Consider the following 23,563-nt stretch of genomic DNA (forward strand, 5'->3'; position numbering starts at 1 on the left):
TAACTTTATTACCTAAGGCTAAACCTAAAATTTTTAAGCAAAATTAGAAAAATAGTCTTCACTTATCAAAAAATAAAGTTTCTTACATTTAGTATTTTCCCAATAAAATTGGTCATTCTTGGTTTTTTATTTGGAGAATCTGTGCAAAATTTCACTAAAAATAAATTAGCACTAGAAATTATTTCTAAATACCAAAAAAATGAAGAATGGTTTCACAAAGAAAAAAAGAAAACTTGCTTAATTAGCAGAGTATCTTCTCTGTGATTTTTGTGATTATTTGATCAGTGTCCTGAGATGGATACAAAGGCAAGTAATGACAAAATTAAAATAAGCATGCAGATTTTTTAAAATTACGTGCCAAAAAATAATGGGTCGTGCAAAGCCCTTAAAAACATTGTGGCCTAATTCTAAAGTTTTTTGCTACTATGCTACATCACACCCAACATCAGTTAAGTGCTCATTCTGTGACAGGTAGTACATTACGTTTTAGCAAACTACACAAGACCCCTATGTGATAATATGCTTCAGGGTTGTAAGGTTGGGTGCATTTACTAGTCTTGAATTTTCTGGGAGTATACAAACCCAATATTAGTCTAGATGCCCAAAAATCTATTTAGACATCACAGTAGAATGGAGAGTAATCTTGACCACAGGAGGCTGTGTTGTGGCATTTATTTTGAAATTATTTTTTCTTGATTCTTTTTGCCTTTTAATTGTTTTGTGAGTTTTATAATGTACAGAATATTTTTAAATTATATATATAAACTAATTAGTCTTCATTTTAAACTTATGCATCTGGGGTCTTACTTGGATTTCTCCTAACAATATTATACACATATTTGCAATAATTTCTCTCATACTGCTTTTAACTCATTTAATTTTTCAACTTTTTAAGAATAACAAAAGTGATATTAATTGTAAAAATGCTGAAGTGACATGAATTTATGCAGTGCATATGTATTTTTTATTTTACCAATGAGATGGGAGAAATGCTGTCTTATATTTTAACATACATTTTGGCCATTACACAGATGAAGCAACTTTTCATTTATTAATACATAATGCATACTTTTTCTTCTGTGCAATTCCTCTTTATATTCTTTGCTCATTTTCCCACTGGGATTTGCAAGTTCTTTATTATTTGATAATCTCTATACATTCTGAATATCCATTTTTTGTTATATATACCATGTAAATATTTTCTTCTAATTTGTTATTTGTCTTTTAGTGGTATTTATCAATTGTTTGCTAAAAATGAGTTTGTTTAGTTAGTAAAATTTGTCTGTCTTTTACTTCATGATATTTGTATTTCATGTCATGAGGAAAAGGCATGAATATTTAAAAACTTCCTTGTAGTATTAATTTTTTTTTTATTTCATTCTTATTGAATTTATTATTTCTTCAAATTCCAAATAATAAACAACTTTCTCAAAGCAATGCTTCTTTCTATGATTTCAAACGTTACATTTGTTTCTCTGAAGTTCTTATCTGTTTGATACCTGACTGTCACACTACTGCTGTGGATATGCTTCATACCATCACAGTACTGCAGGGTTATAAGATTATCTGATAGCCAATAGAAGCAGACCTCTACTCACTGTCGTTCTTTTCTTTTAGAGAATAAAGTTAGTATTTTTATCTGGGTTATCAATTTTTTTTTTCTTTTTTTGAAATGAAGCTTTGCTCTCTCACCCAGGCTAGAGTGTAGTGGCCTGATTGGCTCACTTGCAACCTCTGCCTCCAGGTTCCAATTGATTCTCATGCCTCAGCCCCTGGAGTTACCAGGATTACAGGCAATCATCACCAGCCTGGCTATTTTTTTATATTTAGTAGAGACAGGGCTTCACTATCTTGCCAGGCTGTCTTGAACTCCTGACCTCGTGTTGCACCCACCTCTGAGTTCCCAAAGTCGTGGGATTACAGCGTGAGCCACTGCACTAGCCGGGTTCTCAGTTTTGTATAAACTTTAAAGTTGATTATAAATCACATACCAATTACCGTCTGATTGAAATTTCAGTGTTTTTATATATAAGTTTCGAGACTAAAGCCATCTCTATTCTTTCAGCACTTCAATGTTTATCTTCAATTCAAAATGTATTCTAAATTTTATTTTGATGTTTCTTTGTGAATTATTTAGAAGTTTGTTATTTGATTTTCCAAACACTTGTGTGTTTACTAAGTATCTTATTGATATTCATTCTGTTCTTTTTTAATTTATATTTTAGGTGAGGAGGTACATGTGCAGCTTTGTTATGTAGGTAAATTGCATGTTGCTGGGGTTTATGGAAAAAATAATTTAGTCACTGAGGTAGGAGCATGTACTGATAGGCATAAGTAATTTTTCATCCTCACCGATTTTCCACCCTCTACCTCACACAGGCCCTGGTATCTTTGTCCCTGTTTTGGACCTTGTGGAGCCAATGTTTATCTCTCATTTATGGGTGATAATATTACTTTCTTTTTCTGTTTTGGTGTTAATTTGCTTAATTTGTGGGATGTAGCCTCCAGCTACATCCATTTTGTTGCAAAAGCCATAATTTATTGTTTTTTTTGTTGCTACGCAGTATTCATGGTGTATAGTACCAATTTTTTTCTTTTTGAGATAGAGTCTTACTCTGACACCAGGCTGTAGTGCTGTGGCATATCTGGCCACTGCAACTTCGCCTCCCAGGTTCAAGATATTCGGCACCTCAGCTTCCCAAGCTGGTTACAGGCATGCACCACCACACCTGCTAATTTTTGTATTTTTAGTAGAGATGGTGTTTCACCATGTTGGCCAGGCTTTTCTCAAATTCCTAATATCAAATGATCCACCCATCTCGGCCTCCCAAAGTGCTGGGAATACAGGCGTGACAACCAGTCAGGCGGTACACATTTTTTTTCTAGTCCACCACTGATGAGCCTCTAGGTTGGTTCCCTGTTTTTGCTACTGTGAATAGTGCTGTGATAATCATACAAGTACATGTTCATTTGGTAGAACAATTTATTTTCTTTGTGTATGTAGCAGTAATGAGATTGCTGTACCAAATGGTATTCTGTTTAAGTTTCTTGAGAAATCTTCAACTGCTTTATACAATGGCTGAATTAATTACATTCCCACAGAAGTGTATAAGATTTCCCTTTTCTCTGTAACTCAGCACATCTGTTATTTCTGACTTTTTATTAGTACCATTGTGATTGGTATGAAATGGTATCTCATTGTGGTTTTCTTTGCATTTCTCTAATGATTAGTGATTTTTAAATGGAGCATTTTTCATATTCTTGATGACAGCATGGTGTCTTTTTGAGAAGTGTCTGTTCTTGTCCTTGCCCATTTGCAATGAGGTTGTTTAGTTTTGCTCAAAATTTTTTTAAGTTCTTACAGTTCTGGATATGAGACCTTGTCAGATCATAGTTTGCAATATTTTCTCCCATTTTGTTGGTTGTCTGTTTCTGATAGTTTCTTTTGCTGAACATAATCTCCTTAGTATACTTAGGTCAACTTATCTATTTATGTTTTTGTTGCAATAGCTATTGGAAACTTGATCATAAAATCCTTGTTATTGCCTATGTCCAGAATATTATGTTCTGGGCTTCTGCTAGGGTTTTTATAGTTTTAGGTTTACATTTAGGTCTTCATCCATCTTAGGTTGATTTTTTTAATATGTTGGAAGGAAGTTGTCCATTTTAATCTTCTGAATATGGCTAACCAGTTATCCTAGACATTCATTGATAGGGATCCGTTCCCATTGCTTCTAATTATAGACTTTGTCAAAGATCAGATGTTGTAGGAGTGCAGCCTACAACCTTCTCTAATCTGTTCCATTGGCTTTTGTGTCATGGTTTTTGTACCAGACCTATGATGTTTTGGTTACTATATCCTTGGAGTATATTTTGTGAACCCCCAAAATCTGAGACAGGTCTCAGTTAATTTACAAAGTTGACATTGCCCAGCTAGCCATATGTAGAAAGCTGAAACTGGATCCCTTTCTTACACCTTACACAAATTAATTCAAGTTAGATTAAAGACTTAAATGTTAGACCCCAAACCATAAAAACCCTAGAAGAAAACCTAGGCAATACCCATTCAGGACATAGGCATGGGCAAGGACTTCATGTCTGAAAACACCAAAAGCAATGGCAACAAAAGCCAAATTGGCAATGGGATCTAATAAAGAGCTTCTGCACAGCAAAAGAAACCACGTCAGAGTGAACAGGCAACCTACAGAATGGGAGGAAATTTTTGCAATCTACTCATCTGACAAAGGGCTAATATCCAGAATCTACAATGAACTCAAATTTACCAGAAAAAAACAAACAGCCCATCAACAAGTGGGCAAAGGATGTGAACAGACACTTCTCAAAAGACATTTATGCAGCCAAAAGACACATGAAAAAATGTTGATCATCACTGCCGTCACAGAAATGCAAGTCAAAACCACAATGAGATACCATCTCACACCAGTTAGAATGGCAATCATTAAAAAGTCAGGAAACAACAGGTGCTGGAGAGGATGTGGAGAAATAGGAACACTTTTACACTGTTGGTGGGACTGTAAACTAGTTCAACCATTGTGGAAGTCAGTGTGGCGATTCCTCAGGGATCTAGAACTAGAAATACCATTTGACCCAGCCATCCCTTACTGGGTATATACCCAAAGGATTATAAATCATGCTGCTAAAAAGACACTTGCACACGTATGTTTATTGCGGCACTATTCACATAGCAAAGACTTGGAACCAACCCAAATGTCCAACCAATGATAGACTAGATTAAGAAAATGTGGCACATATATACCATGGAAGCCATAAAATTGATGAGTTCATGTCCTTTATAGGGACATGGATGAAGCTGGAAACCATCATTCTCAGCAAACTGTCTCAAGGACAAAAACCAAACACGACATGTTCTCACTCATAGGTGAGAATTGAACAAAGAGAACACTTGGACACAGGAAGGAGAACATCACACATTGGGTCTGTTGTGGGTGGGGGAGGGGGGAGGGATAGCATTATGAGATATACCTAATGTAAATGATGAGTTAATGGGTGCAGCACACCAACATGGCACATGTATACATATGTAACAAACCTGCACATTGTGCACATGTACCGTAGAACTTAAAGTGTAATAAATATAATATATATATTATATATATATATATATGGCTGATCAGGAAAAAAATTAGCAAGTAGAATTCAACAAGACATCAAAAAGATTATACATCATGATTAAGTGGGAATTATCTCTGGCATGCAGGCTGGTTTAACATATGTAATCAATCAATGTGATATATCAGCTTAACAAAATGAAAGATAAAACCATATGTCACCTGAATTGATGCAGAAAAGCATTTAACAAAGTTTAGCAACCTTTCTTGATAAAAGCTCTTAATAGTTTATGTATAAAAGGAAAGTTCCTCAACATAATAAAGACCATTTATGAGAAACCCGTGGCCTACATCATAGTCAGTGGGGAACAACTAAAAGCTTTTCTACTAAGATGAGTACAAGATAGGGATGCCTAGTCTCATCACTTTTATTCAACATAGTACTTGCAGAGCAATCTGACGAGAAAAAAAAAGCAACTAAATTAAAGAAGTAAAATTATCTCTTATTTGCAGATGACAAGACCTTTTGTGTAAAAAACTCCAAACATTCCACAAAAAAGTCTGAGAACTACTAAATCAACTCAGTTAAGCTGCAAAGTATAAACTCAACATATAAAAATCGGTTGCATTTCTATATACAATAACCTAGCTGACAAATCAAGAAAACAATCTCATTTACAATAGCATCAAAGAAAAACATATACTTAGGAATGAAATTAACCAAGAAGATGGAAGATGTGTACACTTGAAAACCATAAACATTGATGAAAGAAATTTAGACATGAACAAATGAAAGATATCCTATGTTTATGGATCAGAAGAATTAATATTGTTAAGATGTTCACACTACCCAAAGCAAATATACAGATTTAGCACAATCCTCATCAAAGTTCTGATGGCATTCTTCACAGAACAGAGAAAAACAATGCTGGCCAGGCGTTGTGGTTCACACTTGGGACCCAGCACTTTGGGAGGCCAAGGCAGGTGGATCATGAGGTCAGGAATTGGAGACCAGCCTGGCCAACATAGTGAAACCCTGTCTCTACTAAAACTACAAAAATTAGCCAGATATAGTGGCATGTGCCTGTAGTCCCAGCTACTCGGGAGGCTGAGGCAGGAGAATTGCTTGAATCCAGGAAGTGGAGGTTGCAGTGAGCCAAGATTTTGCCACTGCACTCCAACTTGGGCAACAGAGTGAGACTTCATCTCAAAAAAAAAAAAAAAAAAACAAAACAGAAAAAACAATCCTGAAACTCATATGGAACCACAAAAAACCCCAAACAGCCAACAGATTACTATGAAAGGAAAAGTTGGAGGCATCACACCTCTTGATTTAAAATTGTATTACAAAGCTATAGTAATCAAAACAGTATGATACTGGCATAAAAACAAAAAATATAAACCAATGGAACGGAACAGAGACCTTTGAAATAATCCAAACATGTACTGTCAACTACATGGGCAAGGGCAAACAAGACAACACAATGGAAAGAAAAATAGTCTCTTCAATAATAGTGCTGGGAAAACTGGATTTTCACATGCAAAAGAATAAAAATGGACCCTGATCATACACCATACACAAAAATCATCTCAAAACAGATACAAGACCCAAGACCCAAATAAGACCTGAAACCGTAAAACTCCTAGAAGAGAACATAGGGGGAAAGCCTCTTGACATTGGCCTTAGCAATTATTTTTTTGATATCACACCACAAGCCAGGCTACAAATGGAAACATAAACAAGGAGGACTGCATCAAACTAAAAGCTTCTGCACAGCAAAGGAAACAACCAATAAAATGAAAAGAGAACCTACAGACTGGAAGAAATATTTGCAGATCACATATCTGATAAAGTGTTAATGTCCAAAATCAGTAAAGAACTCTTTAATAACAGAAAAACAACCAGTTGAAAAATGGGCCAAATAGAAATGACCAATAGCAAATGGGGAGACGTACATTAAAAAAATACAAAGTAGCAGACATATAGGATGATCAAGTTAGAGATCTGATGTACATCATGAGGGCTATAGTTAATAAAACGTATTGTCTTTGGGATTTTGTTAAATAAGTAGATTTTAGCTGTTCCTGTCACACACAAAAATGTAACTATGTGAGATGGTAGATATGTTACTTTGCTTCACTATAGTAACCAGTTTACTGTCTATATGTATCCTTAAGTTCATGTGGTCAACCTCAAATATATAAAATAAAATTTAAAGAAGAAAAGTTTGTCTTCAATCCAGAAAGAACCACTATTACCATTTTTTCATATTCCATTCCAAAAATATTCCATGAATATGCACTTGTTCAATCAATTTAATGTTAGACTTTATACTTGAACATTCAAAGCACTTAAGAAATTATAGAAAAGTGTCTGTGTGACTCCCTGTCTGCAGAGCACAGGCTGCATCTCCCCTAACACACACACCACCAGTACTTTATACAGAGAACTTGTTCACCTTTAGTCTGATGCTGTGGGTGAGCCTGAGTTGTCCTGTGGTCTGCATTCCTGACCAGGTGTCTTTCTCACCCACTGGTTTCAACAAAGATGTTACTGGGTTATAGAAGGCTGGGATGGAAACAGGATATCAAGTTCACATGAAGACAGTATCTGAAAGAGAGGTAATTTACTTTAACATTTTCAAAAGAAGATTGTATCCATATTGTGAAGAAACAAAGAACAAAACCTTCACTCCAAACTTCTCTACCTGGTTGCAAAGTATTTGAAGGGAAAACTCACTAAGGAAGCTAGTCTCATAGATCCCAGAACTGTTACTGGGTGTGGCCAGGGGGCTGCAGACACAAGGCGAATGGGCACACCACATAAGACTGGGAGATCTAAGGCTGGAGCTGCTCAACTCTCTAGAGACCTGACTCCAGCCTCTCTCCACACTGGCTAGAAGTCAAGCATGAATGGTAACACCCTGCCCTGAACACTACTCAGGACACTCACTGCTCATCAGCAGCTTATACTCAAAGCTGGCCTGGAAGGCTCCTTCTGGAGCCCAGAGCGCTTTCTTGATCTGCTGCCCTATCTCGCTGACAGTTTGAATCACAGCACCTTCAAATTTGGCCACTTCCAAGGCAGAATTAAACATTCCCTACGGGTATAGCAAGATAAAAACACACAAAAAATCATATATGCTTTACTTCTTACCTCAAACATAACATCCTTGGTTAAAGAACAAAAGAACTCACTGAAAGGTGATAAAATAATCAAAATGTATTTGCCCCTGAAAGTGGAATTACTACCACAAAAAGAATATAACTCTTTCATTTTTCCGAAATAATCATGTGGGTTCATGGGCATGCTCATCACTGCTGTCTGTGTGGAAGAGAAGATTGAAGAGGGATTTACTGGACTGCACTGGCCTAGGCAGCCTTTGCTGGCATCTCTCAGCCTAGACTGCAGCCCAGATCTTTTACTCAGGTGCATGCACTTAGAACATGAAAACAGTAAGATAAGGCTGGTGGTATTATTACATTATATTGCAAGAACACTTAATGACCTTACTATGTGTTTTTAATAGAAACATCCCCACTAATGAAATTGTCAGTAAATACTGCTCAAACCACCTTCCCCAAATACTGAAAAACAGTACATCCATTTTTCTACCATTGCCAAGTTGTCTGCAAATACTCTATTTTCTACTGAATGGTTAGACAAACTTGTGATTTTTTTCCCTTTCTTAACACAAATCAAAAAGTAGGAAACAAAACCCAGTGGATAAAATGACATATTTTCTTTTTCTTGAGATGGAGTCTTGCTCTGTCGCCAGGCTGGAGTGCAGTGGTGCGATCTCGGCTCACTGCAACCTCCACCTCCCAGGTTTGAGAGATTCTCCTGCCTCAGCTTCCCAAGTAGCTGGGACTACAGGCGCACACCACCACGCCCAGCTAATTTTTTGTATTTTAGTAGAGACGGGGTTTCACCGTGTTGGCCAGGATGGTCTTGATCTCCTGACCTCGTGATCCGCCTGCCTCGGCCTCCCAAAGTACTGGGATTACAGACATGAGCCACCGCACCCAGCCCCAAAATGACATATTTTCAATATGAGTTTCTGTAGCAGTCTCACATGGTAGTCATGAATAACAGCCTCAATTCCTAAATAGCTCTGTTTTACTACTGCATTTTTGGGCATATTTAAGTAACACAACATAAGGGAGCAAACAAACAAAACATGAAGTTTATAAAAGATTTCAAATACTTGTGTAAAAACATGAGGCCCTTATTGTAGAAGTATTTCATTCCTTTTCTCAAACAACATGGGCATTTATAAATATGAGAATATGTAGATATACAAACCTTAATAAATGAAGTGTTCTTGAAAATTTTATATTGAAAACCAGTTAATTGCTTCACAATTTTTATGGATTTATCCAGATCAAGGACAATTCCTGTGGCAGCTATCCAAAATCAGCCTAACAGGAACCCCAGAATTTGAAAATAGGAATAATATCAGCAAGAGAAAAACTTCAATTCTATGTGACATAATAAATTACCAAAGTGAATTTAACTTACAATTAGCTAAGAAAAACAAGAAAGACCATCTGAACTTGCAACCCAGTGGTTTGACAAAAGCAACCCAAAACTTTAAAGTTGGTAAGCCAAACTAACAAGAGTGACTTGAGGCCAGGCGTGGTGGTTCATGCCTGTAATCCTGGCTCTTTGGGAGGCCAAGGAGGGCAGATCACCTGAGGTCAGGAGTTTGAGACAAGCCTGGCCAACATGGCGAAACCCCGTCTCTACTGAAAATACAAAAATTAGCTTGGCATGGTGGTGCACACTTGTACAGTCCCAGCTACTCAGGAGGCTGAGACAGGAGAACTGCTTGAACCCAGGAGGTGGAGGTTGCAGTGAGCCAAGATTGCACCACTGCACTCCAGCCTGGATGACAGAGCGAGACTTTGTCTAAAAGAAAAAAAAAAAACAAAACAGGGAGACTTGAGTACTTTCCTGAGAGTGATTTCAGAGGAACATAATTTGACTATAATGATCTATTTGGAATGAAATGGAAAAGAAAAATACAGTTGCAATGTTTAGGAAATTAAAATTTGAACCTCCAGGGCAGATTCCATCTGCTCATTATTCTGGTTTCTTCTCTGTTAAATGGGACCAATAAACCCTGCCCTGTCTGACTGGTCAAATGAAAATGTAGTGAACAAACTGCTACCCCAGCATGGCTGCAGGGGGTCGCATGTCTGGCTAGTCTCCGATGGCTCCTCACAACCTCACATAGTGGTTAGCACATGGTGAGCACTGCTTAAGTACTTGCTTAGATAAATCCAAAAGATGCACAAAAAATAGGAAATGTCTTCAGTACCATTGTAATTCTTCCACTTCCCCTCCTCTACTCCCACACCCTACTGAAAAGGATGTAGGAAGATTAAAAGCAAAGGGAAATTTACTTTATATTACTAAAAATGAGTAATTTTCAACTTAAAGTCTCATGTATATAATAACCCACATTTAGGATATATTTCTCAAGCCAATCTGTAAAAGAAATCATCCAAGATAGTTACCATTATGCCACTGACAGTCTATTGCCAATACACCAGTTCCCTGTGAAGTGATAGGGCCTTAAAGGAAAAGGAAAAAAAGAAATATAGCAAACCACAAATTTTAGATTGTAGTTTTACATAATGGATAGGGACATTTACATTTGGATATAGATTTACTCCAAACCACCTCCCTGCTCCCAGAAAAGAGAAAAATCTTAGGAATGGAATTTTATGAAAGGAAGAGCACAAAGTTATAATGATGCAGCCTGTAAGGCTTAGTATCAGCAATAAGCAAGTTATTGTAATCATATTTTACCCCAAAAGGCTGCTCTGCAATGCATGTGTTGTGGGGTTTACTTTAGAAGCCTTTGTCTTCCATTGTGGTCTTCGATATAATAAAGCAGGATAGTCTGAAACCTCCTCCACCCTACAGAAAATATGATTGGATCTTGGGGCTTGAGGATTTTCTTAGACCAGTGATGTTTCTTCAGATGCATCTGATGGGACAAGAGGCTAAGATGATTGATGGAGGGGAAATCCACAGAGCCTCAGGCACCAAATACACAGCAAAGGGACCCACCTGCACGTATCCAACATTGCCTTCGCTGTTGCCCAAGCCACCCAGGATAATGGGGTAATGGGGGTCAAATATATGCACAGATTCACAGAGAACATTTTCAGTCTCAATGGGGACATACATCCCAGATGGAAAACCCTCATACTGAACTCTAGCTTGATCATCTTGATCTTCAAATTCTGCACGATTCAGCTATACATGACAGGAAAAAACCCATATGCCGTTATCTGTAATCAACATAAGATTAATATGAACAAATGAGCAATTTCTAAGTAAAGGAACTGTGGACAGAATTATGTAGGCTTTATCCTATTAAAAATACTACACATTTAGCTGGGCACGGTGGCTCATGCCTGTAATCCCAGCACTTTGGGAGGCCGAGGCAGGTGGATCACTTGAGGTCAGGAGTTCGAAACCAGCATGGCCAACATGGTGAAACCCTATCTCTACTAAAAATACAAAAATTAGCTGGGCGTGGTGGCGCGTGCCTGTAGTCCCAGCTACTTGGGAGGCAGAGGTGAGAGAATCACTTGAACCCAGGAGACAGAGGTTGCAGTGGGTCGAGATCGTGCCACTGCACTCCAGCCTGGGCAATAGAGCAAGACTCCATCTCAAACAAACAAACGAACAACAGCAACAAAAAAAAACCCTACACATTTTACCTCTACAGTCTGCTCAGAATATGTCCCAACCGTTTTCTTTGCTGCTCCAAGGAACAGCAAATGTAGATTACTCTGTGGAGCCCTGTGTGCCCGAACACTGGAAACGTCCCCAGTCCACACCTTTTTTTCCTTCCTCTCCAAACAATTCTGTCACACTTTTCCCGTCTGTAAACCCCCAACACCTCCCTCACCTTCACTCAGCTGATGTGGCTGTTTCCTGATTCACTCCCAAACCGAAAGAACCTTCACAGTCAACCCTCTACCCAGGTTTCCTCCCTTATCCAGCCTTATCAGAGCTCTGACCTGGTCCACAGGGGAGCTATGTGTGGCTATTTAAATTAAAATTAATTACAATTACATAGTATTTAAAATGCAGTTCCTCAATCACACTGGCCACATTGGAAGTGGTCCATATCAACCTGCTGCCAGGGTTACAGTATTGGGAAGTACAGACATGCATCTCCATGATCAGAGAAAGTTCTGTGGGCAGCTCAGGCACAGATGATTTGTCAATGTCTGCTCAGGGCCACACATCACTTGCTCAGTAGACACCATCCACTCTTCCTGGACTTTATTCCAACAGCTCTTCCCTCTGTTACCTCTCTTATCTCAAAACCTTTTGATTCCACTTCTTCCACCAACAATTGCTCCATTTCTGTGCTTCTCTCTGCAGCAAAACCCCACAAAAGTTTTCTGCAGTCACAGCCTCCAGTTCCCCTGCTCCAGTTCTCCTACAACCATGAAAATCGGTGCTTGCCAAGATCGCTGAAGGCCTCCGCACCCCTCCTCCAGTGATCAACTCTGCCTTCACCATAGTTAACATGGCAGTGGGATCTGAACAACATGTCACCTCCATGTACAGCTGGCCTCCCACGTGTCTGCATGCTCACACTGCTTCTCCCTCCTGGGCACTGCTCAGGCCTCATGGCTGCAGTCACCCCCTCTCACCCACACCAGTCCTGCTCCTCCCGCTCACTCTGCACTCACTACCCAGCCACCTCACAGCTTGAAGTGGCATCTACATGCTGAGGGCTGTACATCTAAGTCCCTGGCCAGACCTCTGTCTCCACGCCTGACGCTCCGCTTGTCTGCATGACACCCAGCTGACCCAAACATCATGTTCCCAAAGCTACATCCGCAGAGGGTTTCCTATCTAACTTACAACAACCCATCCTTCCAGGAACTTCCAGTCGCCATCCTCATTTCCTCTTACACACCCCACATTCAGTCAACCAGGAAATCCTACTGACCCAGCTTCCAAATAAAGTCTATCCAAATAAAGTCTGGCAGTCATCTCTACTGCCAGCCCTCTGGTTTGTGCCACCCAACTGATCTCTTGGCAGAGTGATCTGATGAACTGAATATCTTTCTTCTGCTCAAAACCCTCCAAGGACTCCCATTTCAAAGTGTAAAATTCAGTCTTTTCCAATGGCCCACAAGGCACTAGGTAACTTTAAATTGTAAATGCTGTGAGCCAGGTGTGGTAGCATGCACCTGTAGTCTCAGCTACTCAGGAGCCTGAGGCTGGAGGATGGTTTCAACACAGGAGATCGAGGCTGCTGTGATCTATGATCGTACTACTGCACTCCAGCCTGGGTGACACAGCAAGTTCCTGTTTCCAAACAACAACAAGAAAACAAAACAAAACGAAACAAAAAATGGATAGAATAGTGACAATAAAAATGGAGAAAAAGTAGGCTGACTCAGGAAATGCTTAGAAAGTACAGCCATACTTCAAAGATATTGTGGATTTGATTTGAGACCACCACAATAAAGCAAATATTGCTATAAAGCAAATCACACAAATTGTTTTGTTTCCTTGTGAATATGAAGTTATATTAGCTGGATGTGATGGCTCATGCCTATAATCCCAGTACTTTAGGAGAGGAAGGCGGGAGGTCACTTGAGCCCAGGAATTGTGAGATCAACCTGGGCATATAGGGAGATCCTGTCTCTATTTAAAAAAAGAAGGTATGTTTACACTACATTGTAGTCTATTTAAAGTGTGAAATGGCGTTATGTCCTTAATTTTAAAACTGTTGATGCTGGCTGGGTTCGGTGGCTCATGCCTGTAATCCCAGCACTTTGGGAGGCCAAGACAGGTTGATTACTTGAATTCAGGAGTTCAAGACCAGCGTGGACAACATGACAAAGCATGTCTTTAAAAAAAAAAAAAAAAAAGAAAGGAAAGAAGAAAAACTCTCGATGCCCTTACTTGAAGCTCAATTATTTAAAACTAAGAAAAAATATAAAAATACTTTATTGCTAAAAATGCTAATGATCATCGGAGCCTTCAGGGAGTCTTAGTCTTTTTGCTGGTGAAGGGTCTTGCTTTGATGTTGTTGGCTGCTGCCTGATAAGGGCGATGGTTGCTGAATATTGAAGTGGTTGTAACAATTTCTTAAAAGAAAACAATGAAATTTGCCACATTAACTGACTCTTCCTTCCACGAAAGATTTCAGTGTAGCATGTGATATTGTTTGATAGCATTTTACCCATAGTAGAACTTCTTTCAAAATTGGAGTCAGTCCTCTCACACCCTGCCACTGTTTTACTATGTTTGTCAATATTCTAAATCCTTTGTTGTAGGCTGAACAATATTCACAGCATTTTCACCAGGAGTAAATTTCATCTCACAAAACCACTTTCCAGACTCTTTCTGGACTGTAGAGTTCTTTCCAGGCTACCTTGTGGCAGTTTGAGAGACTGGCATCATTTTCTGCTGGGACCCAAGGATCGAGGAGGTGCTTGTGACTAGACTGCCAATGGACCCATCACAAAGTTTAACCCAACCTTGATCCCCAAGTCTTCAGAAATGCTCACTGAAGAAAATTCCTAGAACAATTCAGGGTCCTTTCATAACCTCTACTCTGAGGTGTTAATAAAAAACCTTAGTAACTTAAAAAAAATGAGCTGTACACAAATACTGAACAATAATGATACATACGTATGTAAGAAAAATATATACTGTGACATAAGTAAGAAATGGTGAGTTGATAATTGGATAGAATGGTGGACAGAGTGATAGATATGTAATAAAGCAAATATAACAAAATGATAATTCTACAATCTAAGTGGTTGGACTATAAATATGCACTTCCCACAACCTTTTTATATGTTTAAACAGTTTTATAATAACATATTAGGGAAACTGTTTGTCTCAAGGTAATAGAGATTGTAATATATTCTAGTACAATGAAGTGTAATCATGTAAAATAAAAGATTTTACTTCTGGCAATTAAAGTTAATCATATTAGAACACTGTCTAGGAATGGTTGGAAAATAATATTTTATTTTCTAATTAATATATTTATGTCATCTGTCAATCAGAATTACACTGACTTTAAAAAGCAATAATATGACTGTGTATTCATGATGAAATATAGCCTAAGAACAAAATAATGCACAAAAATAATCTCAGATTGCTTATTATTTTTCAGAAGGCTGTAGTTTTAGTCTTAGGCTATTGGTTTGTCTTATATTGCAGGATTTTAAAAAAAGTATTAGTTCCCAGCACTTTGGGTGGCTGAGGCGGGCAGATCACAAGGTGAAGAGATTGAGACCATCCTGGCCAACATGGTGAAACCCCCTCTCTACTAAAAATACAAAAATTATCTGGGCGTGGTGGCCCATGCCTGTAGTCCCAGCTACTCAGGGGGCTGAGGCAGGAGAATCACTTGAACTCCAGAGGCGGAGGTTGCAGTGAGCCGAGGTGATGCCACTGCACTCCAGCCAGGTGACAGAGTGAGACTCCGTCTCAAAAAAAAAAGAAAAAAAAAGAGTAGTTATGGGGCTGGGCGCAGTGGCTCACGCCTGTAATCCCAGCACTTTGGGAGGCCAAGGTGGGTGGATCACGAGATCAGGAGTTCAAGACCAGCCTAGCCAAGATGATGAAAACTCCATCTTTACTAAAAATACAAAAAAATTGGCTGGGCACAGTGGCTCACGCCTATAATCCCAGCACTTTAGGGGACTGAGACGGGTGGATCACGAAGTCAGGAGATCAAGACCTACCTGGCTAATACAGTGAAACCCTGCCTCTACTAAAAATACAAAAATTAGCCAGGCATGGTGGCACTTGCCTATAGTCCCAGCTACTCAGTAGGCTGAGGCAGGAGAATCACTTGAACTCAGGAAGCGGAGGTTGCAGTGAGCCGAGATCATGCCACTGCACTCCAGCCTGGGCAACAGAGTGAGACTCCATCTCAAAAAAAAAAAAAAAAAAAAAACGCTGGGTGCAGTGGCTCATGCCTGTAATCCCAGAACTTTGGGGGACCGGGGTGGGTGGATCATGAGGTCAGTAGTTCAAGACCAGCCTGGCCAACATGGTGAAACCCCATCTCTACTAAAAATACAAAAATTAGCCAGGTGTCGTGGAGTTTGCCTGTAATCCCAGCTACTCTGGAGGCTGAGGTAGGGAATTGCTTGAACTTGGGAGGTGGAGGTTGCAGTGAGCCTAGATCACACCACTGCACTCCAGCCAGGGTGACAGAGCTAGACTCCATCTCATTATGGGTGTGACATTGAAAACTGGTACTTTTCTAATGAAATAGGAGAAGATACAGATGTAATATCTCTGAGCATAATTAAAATCCTCTAATCAAGACTGTTAACTGAAAGGTTTGTTTAAAAATTATAAATTTTTATTAAAAAATAGACTTATCTTTTATACTTATCCACCAAAATGTCCTGGAAGCATTAAACAAAACAGAAGCAGAAAGCACCTTGGTGCCATAAGTTTGGATTCTCCATATCATAATTCACTAAAAGGAACCAAAGCTTCTTGGAGAAATGGCTGCATTCTGGCTGCAGGCAGGCAATATGCAAAATCAATCTAGAGCATCTCATCATACTGGAATGCAAGGGCACTTTTATACACCCCAGGGTCATGTCCATAGGATCCAAGAGGCAACTTGAAGGAGGTCCCACTATCCAAACATGAACTAATATAAGCATCAATAATATTGATGACCACAAGCCAGGCACGGTGGTTCACACCTGTAAGCCCAACACTTTGGGAAGCCAAGGCAGGTGGATTGCTTTAGCCCAGGTGTTCAAGACAAGCCTGGGCAACATGGTAAAATCCTCTGTCTACCAAAAATAGAAAACAAAAAAATTAGCCAGGCGTAGTAGCTTGTGTCTGTAGTCCCAGCTACTTGAGAGGCTGAGGTGGCAGGGTCACCTAAGCCCAGGAGTCTGAGGATGCGGTTAGCTGTGATTATGCCACTGCACTCCAGCCTGGGCCATAAAGCAAGATCTGTCTCAAAAACAAACAAACAGAAATAATGATGATGATGATGATGATGACGGTGACTGCAATGAGCAGGTGCACGCCTGATATCTTTAAATCGTTGAGCTTATAATGATATTAAAGCAGGCAGTCAATAGAATAAATACATTATCCAGATACTGGAATTAGCATAGAAAGACTACAGTATTCCCCCTTTATCTGTGGGGCATACTTTGGAAGGCCTCCAGTGGATGTCTTGAGCCATGGATAATACCGAACCCTACATTAGCGCTTACCACACACTGTGGCTGTAACTTTTGAAGTTTGAGGTACAAAAGTGAAACTAGCAAGAATTTATTTTTCCTTTTCCACAATTGTACAAATAAAAGATTAGTTCTTACCCTAGTTGTTAGCAATCTCAGCATATCTTTTGCCTCATTAAGTGGAAAACTTTCTGCTTTTCAGTCACCGAAAGCACTTTCATGTTTCCCTTTTGCATATGTGAATTGCCAGCATCATTACTGTTGCATATTGGGACCATTACTAGGTAAAATAAGGGTTACTTGAACACAAACCCTGCGATACTGAGATAGGTCCATCTGATAACTTAGACGGCTGCAAGTGTCTAATGAGCAAGAAGCAGGAAGCAGGAATTGTGCATCTGAGCAAAGGGATGTGTCACATCCTGAACTGGATAGAGCAGAAAGGCGGGAGGTTGCATCACATTCCTCAGAACAACGCATGACTTAAAATTTATAAACTGTTTACTTCTGGAGTTTTATATTTAATATTTTTTGACTGCGGGTGACTGAAAGTGAGGAAAGTAAAGCCGCAATAAGGGGATACTACTATATTATAAACATGCTCAATGACTGAAAAATAAAATTGAGTAAACAGATGTGAAGTCTCAGCAGAGATAAAAACTTTAAAAAAATAAAAATTCTAGTACTTTAAAATACAACATCTTACAGAAAAATTTCATCAGACTGAGAAGAGGCAGGAGAATAATTCCCAAAATTAATTTTTAAAAAGTCAATCCATTTTTAATTTCTTCAAGTACTTTCTAGGATTTTAGGAAACCATATTACTACTTAGAAAACTGGCAAATAAAAGAGTAACTGATAAATAGAATATGGTAAATAAAGGGAAAGAATCACGTATTTATTCTACCTTTTCACTACAATCAGTACCTCATGGTAACCAAAGAGACAGTGAAGAAAAACTACAAAAATTTTCTATTTAATATATGAAAGAAGAATAATACAATTAAAACAGCTCCATTTATTGACCTCTGATTTAATCAATTTTGAAGGTTATCATCCCTTATGCTCTTGGTTTGGTTCGGCCAGGAAAACCGCCAATTAAGTATTATAGAAATAAACAGTTTAAGAATTAGTGCTTACATTTATGTGCATGTAAGCAAAAAAAATGAAGGTTTGGCAGTTTGCCTACAGAAAGAAACACAATCACAAATGGCATCAGCTGAAAATACTGATATAGGAGCAAAAGCAGTAGCTCATCAAAGAGTCCAGGAAACTTCTGTATTCCCCAGGATTATGAAGTACACGCTTGTGTGATGTCTATGTTGGGGCTATATCTGGATACTAGAATTGCTGAGAAGAACCTTGTTGAAAAAACACTGGGCCGGGCGCAGTGGCTCACGCCTGTAATCACAGCACTTTGGGAGGCCAATGCGGGCAGTTCATGAGGTCAGGAGATCGAGACCATCCTGGCTAACATAGTGAAACCCTGTCTCCACTAAAAAAAAAAAAAATTAGCCGAGCATGGTGGCATGTGCCTGTAGTCCCAGCTACTTGGGAGGCTGAGGCAGAAGAATTGCTTGAACCCAGGATGTGGAAGTTGCAGTGAGCCGAGATAGCACCACTGCACTCCAGCCCGGGCAACAGAGAGTGACTGTGTCTAAAAAAAAAAAAAAAAGTCATTAGAATGATGGGGCCTGGAAAAACAAATCTTGGGTCATGAATACACATTCAAAAGTAGATTAGAACATTTATAAGTTTAAATTTGAAATTTTGAAAATATTTTCTTTTAATCTGTATGAGTCTAAATATTTGCCTTCCCTTAATAATTTTGAAATTAATACTCATCAAAGGGGCTGGCAATCATGGCAAGTGGCTATTAATGACTGATTTAAAAAATAATACTAATTGCAGCCATTAATTCCTTTATACATTTTTAAAAGTCCTCCAACATTTTTTCTTATTCTCGTTTGCTCATAATCTTCAATATCCATATTCTCTGATCCGTATTTTAATCTTTTAAAATACCTGTTGAGTATCCCTTATCCAAAATGCATGGAACCAGAAGTATTTTGGATTTGGGAATTTTTTCAGATATTGGAATATTTGCATTATACTTACCGGTTGAGCATAGCTATTCTCCTTTGCAACAGAGTGCTAACATTCTCTTCTGTCTTTTTTGCTTTGTATGGTAGTCTATTTCCATCTTCTTCTGGAAGTTAACATCTATGCCAGCAACAGTTCTCTAAATTTGTCCCATTTTTCATGTTCCCTTCTTCAAAGATCTCTTGAGATTTTTGGTTTCTGTGCCCCACTTAATTTTTCTTTAGAATCTTTAGCTAGTTGTCCAGTCCCAAGAAACCCATCAAACTTCACATGTCTTTACAGACAAATGAACATTGCATTTCTCATTGATTTCACTGATCTCTGGGGAGGCATGCTCCATGAAGGCAGCACTTTTATTTCCAATGAAAAAGGCACAGTTAGGCAATATGGGAAAGGCATTTCTGAATTTCAGGACCAGTCCTAAAATTGAGTTTGGGTCAGTTCTCTCTAGAAAATATTCTATTTTATTTACAAAGCAAAATTATTTTATTCCTTACAATTATATCAGAGACAGTTTCGCTACTATTTACATTCAGTCTTTTGCCCTAAGTCAAATAATCAACTGTGGGAGGAGGAGATCTTTGAAATAAATTTATTCTGTACCCTATGGACAGACACAAATTCTTTGGAGGCCTTTAGTTATATCTCCCTAAGAACTATGAGGGAAGATAATAGGCAACTGACTTCAAAAAATTTTGTTCTATTTTTTTGAAAACTCGACTCATTTATGCTCTCCAGTGTCTTATCTCCATACTGCTCTGTGTTTTACTTCTGAATCAATCTTCCCTCCCTCCCAAATATTTTCAATGTGACTTCTGGAAACCTCATTAGAGGACATCGACTCCATTTCTTTGCTTTAATTAAAATTCAGCTATCTCTATGGGGACATTGCTTCCCTTGACATGTGCTCCACTGAAGGCTAGTCATTTTCCCAAACGTTAAGGTGTCATAGAATTTATTTAATAGAAGTGGGTTGGCATAATTTTAGCTCCATATTTACTATTCCCAACCACTATTCCTCTATTTTAATACAAAAGCCCCCTTCTTTACTGTCTATCCATCTAAATATAATGTCTTCTAACAACTGCCACATTTATTCCAGAACTTCCTCTCCACCCAAGTAACATCATTTTCTCATTTGGCCTCCCTTTCACACTCATGTGGTTGGCTCATCCAACACCTTAACCCCATAGGTTCTTTGTTTCCTCAGCTCTGAGACTTTTTCTTGAATTCAGCCTTCCACTGCCTATGTCTTAGACATTTTTTAATGGCCTCAACTGTTCCATGTAAAGAACCATAAGCTTAAATATCCATATTCTCTTACCCTTATTTTGATCTTTTAAAATACTTGTTGAGTATCCCTTATCGAAAATGCGTGGGACCAGTATTTTGGCTTTTGGATATTTTTCAGATTTTGGAATATTTGCATTATACTTACCAGTTGAGTATCCTTAATTTGAAAATCTGAAATCTGAAATTCTCCAATGAACATTTCCTTTGAGCATCATGTTAGTGCTTAAACACTTTCAGATTTTGAAGCATTTCAGATTTCAGATTTTCAGATTAGGGATATTCATTGTTTGGCTGCCTTGGCTTGGGGCCACAATTTTATCTTCTGCTAGGGCAGGCTCTTCAGATCCACTTCTTCCAGCTTCATCAGTATAGGGAAGTAGTTGGCAGGCTTACTGTGAAGCTCCTCCCAGACTTTAGCCAACTTCAATCTCAAGCCACAGGCAGAGAGTCTTTTTAGTGTAGTTATAGTCCTTTGCTGCCCTGTTTTATGTTGGTTAGCTCCAGCTCGAGTTCCTCTCTTGGAGCCTTTACTAAAAGTAGCAAGAAGCAAGCAAGCATCTTATATCAAACACTTGAAATGTTTTCCTCCATGTTCTTTGGAGTTAGAGGTTCAGATGCCATGTGCTCTACCTTCCATGACATCATAGATGGTGGTTTTAACAAACATTTGTCCATGGCCTAGCAAAACTCACCAGCTTTATCACTGTCACATGCTGGGGAATTCTGAGTAAATGCCACGCATTTCAGATTCTCTTCTGTTCAGCTCCTCTTCCAGGTACAAAGTTTTGTGTTAGTTAAGATACAGGTTTGGTGGCTGTGATAGAAGTTCAAATAAGAGTGGCTTAGAGAAGAAAAGAGACTATTTCCCAGTCACATAATAGAACAAGTTATTAAGGCAGCATAGCTTTACAGGGAGGTCAGTGCATGTGGGTATCTTCTATTTTTCTTTTATCCAATCACTACGGCATGGCTTTTGTGGCCAAAAAGAGCTCATCACCACATCTGCATGTTAGCTAGGGAAAGGGGAAAATACTCCCTTCACTGACACACAGCAGTCACCAAAGCTGGTCACATGGCTATTGAGAAGGTGCAAGGGCAGCTGGGAAAGCTGCAATGCATTCTGGGTATTGGTGAGAAGGCAGCCACTCTCATCTACTCTGATATTGAGAATTACATGTGATTGCTTTTAATTTTCATATTAAGCTTATTATGTGAGTTGGAACATTAAAGAAAAAATACACAAACAAATAAACTAGAGAATATTTTCCACTCCATTCATGTGACCGCCAGTCTTTGATGGAGTTTCAGCCTGACAGAGATGAGAGGCAGAGCTCACAGGATAGAAAGATTTGAATTTGACTTTACTTTTAAATGCTTTCTTAATAGCTGAGTCCAAAAGTTAAGTTAAAAAAAAAAACTTGTTTAATTTTTCCCTCTGTCTCTAGGTAGCCTTGCATTAACATTATCATGAATACATTCCATTTAAAGACCTCCTTGAAAAGACGGTTCACAAATTGCCTCTATTAATGTTTCTCAGTTTTCTAGCCAAAATAAATATCTCAAGTTGTGCATTTCCTTTACGTAACAGTGTGCAATTGTGATAAACAAATTATATATGGAACTGACATGATCCTACAACATAAACTCTTTGAGAACTGAGGCTGTGAGTATTTTTTAGATTAGTAGATACTTTGCAGTTTTTTTTAATGGAGTCTCACTCTTCTGCCCAGGCTGGAGTGCAGTGGCATCATCTCAGCTCACTGAAACCTCTGCCTCCTGGGTTCAAGTGATTCTCCTGCCTCAGTCTCTCGAGCACCTGGGATTACAGGCACGTGCTACCACGCCCGAATACTTTTTGTATTTTTAGTAGAGATGGGGTTTTGCCATGTTGGCGAGGCTGGTCTCAAAATCCTGACTTCAAGTGATCTGCCTGCCTCAGTCTCCCAAAGTGCTGGGATTACAGGCGTGAGCCACCTTGCCTGGCAAACTTCTTTCAACTTAATCAGCCCTTATGCACTCAAAGAGTTACTTGGGTGCATGCTTTCTCATTATCTATTTTCATCATTGCATATATCTGAGGAAGGATAATGAGACTCTACTATCAGTAGAAGGATGCTTGGATTATCAAGTGCAACACTTTATAGCCTATCTTGACTTTTCTCCCAAACTTCATAGAAGAAAAGATGGGATTTTCTGACTCTTTTTAACTTCCTAGGACTAGAGAGCCAGGAAGACAGAAAAAAGGGGCAAAAGGGGCCTTACTTTTAACTTGGTACAAAGTTTATAATGGGAACATAATAGTTCCAGAAAGCAGAATAGAAGAATCTTATTAAAGAAACCAAGACAGGGAGCTTCATTAACATTCTGCTCTTGAACTCATGCTTTTATTATATACTTATGTGTAGGGCTACTCTGAGGACCTACTATTCATTTTTTCAAATAATTCGTATTTTAATGTATTTACCTAGGTAATTTACATGACATTATTTTTAGAAATCGTGACCTATTTCAACCTGTCATTGTTATCTGTGGCTTAATTTCTGTGAAAAGCAATGAAGTCTGTCTGCAATATAGCAATGATGATCTCTAATTTTGTAGTTATCTAACTTGTTCACACATTTAGAATGACCTTTTATGCCTTTCCAACTATGGCATCTTCTATTGTTATATGATTTGGGTTCAAATGTTCACCAATACATAGTGCTTGAAATGCGTATTAAAAAAGTGAACAAGGGAGAAGAGAAGTTGGTACAGAAGCAGTAATACACAGTGTTCTCAAGCAATCCACCTAAGCTGCCATTTCTAATTTCATATCTCATAATTCAAAATCCTGGGGAGCTGCC

The 23,563-nt window shown here is 38.6% G+C and overlaps 1 pseudogene; it reads right to left on the reverse strand.

Moving 5' to 3' along the window:
- Positions 1-7,528: 7,528 nt before the first annotated feature.
- The window catches only part of LOC101177541, a 32,820-nt pseudogene continuing 16,785 nt past the window's right edge, over positions 7,529-23,563 (reverse strand).

Source organism: Nomascus leucogenys, chromosome 1a, assembly GCF_006542625.1.
Source record: "Nomascus leucogenys isolate Asia chromosome 1a, Asia_NLE_v1, whole genome shotgun sequence".
Lineage (NCBI taxonomy): Eukaryota > Metazoa > Chordata > Mammalia > Primates > Hylobatidae > Nomascus > Nomascus leucogenys.